The 2,500-nt window shown below is 38.0% G+C and overlaps 1 pseudogene; it reads right to left on the bottom strand.

Moving 5' to 3' along the window:
- The window catches only part of LOC114074924, a 4,689-nt pseudogene extending 4,539 nt beyond the window's left edge, over positions 1–150 (bottom strand).
- Between the last annotated feature and the right edge of the window lie 2,350 nt (positions 151–2,500).

The following is a 2,500-nucleotide window of genomic DNA, read 5'->3' as shown; positions in this document are numbered from 1 at the left end:
CTGAATTTCAAATCAGAGACATTTGAGAATTTCAGAAAATTCAAGGCACTCGCGGTCCTTATAGAACTAATTCATTGAAATCCCATCCAATAAAACAGAAGAATTATAAATCTCCAAAATAATAGATAGAAATACCGCAAATAAAGCCATTGCGACACCCATCAAAGGGCTGCAACATTAAGGCTCTTTTCATAGACCGTGGTGGTGAATTTTCATCTAATGATTATACTCTGTTTTGTAAAGAGAATGGAATTCGCAGGGAGCTTATAACACTGTATTAGCCACAACAAAATGGAGGCACCGAGCGAAAGAATTGTATTGTGGTTGAGATGGCCAGAATCTTACTTAATGCAAGGGGACTTCCTGTTCATTTTTTGGGAGAAGCATTGGTTGCAGCTGTGTACCTTTTAAACATCTCTCCATCAAAAGTTGTTTTGAATCGAACTCCATATGAAACACGGACAGGACGGAAACCACGAGTAAGAAACTTGGAAGTTTTTGGTTGTATAGATTATGTTTTGGTTAATTTACGTTCTAAGCTAGATGAAAAATCAGAGAAAATGTATTTTCATTGGGTATAGTTCTAAATCCAAAGCATATAGACTATATAATCCAACTAGTGGCAAAGTGATTATCAGTAGGAACGTTGTATTTAATGAAGAATCAGCATGGAAGTGGAACGACCACGAAGAAGATTCAGTCATCCATATTCCATCTCACACAGAAGTAGGTCATATAGGGATACATAAAACAATAATTTCTGATCTTTCCTCACCTAGTAGCAGCAATACTGGCAGCAATATTGACCATACTGCTCATGGAAGTGGCAACAATTCTACTCCACCAAACTCTTGTTCTCCACCAACGGCGTCATCCAGCGAGACGCCACCAACAACGTTCCGGTCACTGCAAGATGTTTATGCATCTTGTAGTTTTTCCCTGTTAACATGTTATGAATAAGTTGCAAATCAACAAGAGTGGCAGGATACGATGATTGAAGAGATTCAGGCTATCGAGAAAAATCAGACGTGAGAGCTAGTTGATCTGCCGGAAGGGAAGAATGTTATCGGGCTAAAATGGATTATCAAAACAAAGTACAATGCTGATGGAAGTGTCAAAAGGCATAAAGCTCGACTTGTTTCGAAAGGATACTCTCAACAACAAGGCATCGACTTTGATGAGACTTTCTCAGCAGTAGCTCGCTTTGAAACGGTTAGAACTACTCTAGCCTTGGCTGCTCAACTTGGTTGGCATGTGTACCAATTTGATGTTAAGTCTGCTTTCCTAAATGGCGAATTACAAGAAGAAGTTTATGTCTGCAAACCCGAAGGCTTCATTTTTAGTGAAGGAAAGAGTAAAGTATACAAATTGAAGAAGGCATTGTATGATTTAATCAAGCTCCACGGGTATGGTATAGCAAAATTGACTCTTTTTTTCAAGAGCAGCAGTTCTGGAAAGTTAAAACGAACCTACACTTTATGTGAAGAAGCGAGGTAATAGTGAATTTATGGTTGTTTTTCTTTATGACAGTGATATTATATATATGGGCTCTTGTGAATCTATTGTTTCTGAATTAGAGAATTGCATGATGAGTTTTTGAGATGTCCGACTTGGGTATGCTGCATTATTTTCTTGGGCTTGAGGTGAGACAAGATTCGGATGAAATTTTTATTTCACAAAGGAAATATGCAACTGAACATTTAAAGAGGTTCAACATGCTGAATTGTAATTCATCTTCCATGCCTATGAATATGAATGAGAAGTTGGTACTCGATGACGGTACAAGTGCAAGAAATGCTTCTTATTATATAAGCTTGGTTGGTGGTCTAAACTACTTATCGCACACAAGGCCAAATATAACATTTTCTGTCAGTTTGATTTCAAGCTTTATGCATAGTCCTTCAAAGCAACACCTAGGTGCAGCCAAGAGGATCTTGCGGTATGTTGCTGGCACAAGAAGTCACACAATTTGGTACTCAAAAGTATAAAGTTTCAGATTAGTTGGCTTTACTGATAGTGATTGGGCAGGTACCTTGGATGATCGCAGGAGCACATCAGGGAATGTTTTTAGTCTTGGCTCTGGAGCAGTCACATGGAGTTAAAAAAAAAAAGATACAGTAGCTTTATCATCTTCGAAAGCAGAATACATGGGTGCAACTTTACCATGTTATCAAGTTGTTTGGTTAAGAAAATTGTTAGCAAATCTTCAATAACAGCTGATTGGTCCAACAGAAATATAGTGTGACAACAAGGCGACAAATGCTACGACAAAAAATCCTATTTTTCATAGTAGAACAAAGCACATCGACACTCGCTATCACTTTATCCGTGATCTAGTCGCTTGAGGAATAATTTTGCTGGAATTTTATGGCACAAATAATCAGACTGCTAATGTTCTTACGAAGTCTCTGCCTCGCAACAAGCATGACTTCTTCAGACGACAAATGAGAGTTTATGATTCTGAAGAAAGGGGGAATGTTGACTAATTTTTCAAAATAGT

Source organism: Solanum pennellii, chromosome 1 (assembly GCF_001406875.1).
Source record: "Solanum pennellii chromosome 1, SPENNV200".
NCBI classification, from domain to species: Eukaryota; Viridiplantae; Streptophyta; class Magnoliopsida; order Solanales; family Solanaceae; genus Solanum; species Solanum pennellii.
Note: the sequence above shows the minus strand (reverse complement) of the source record. Positions and strands in the feature narration are given on the sequence as shown.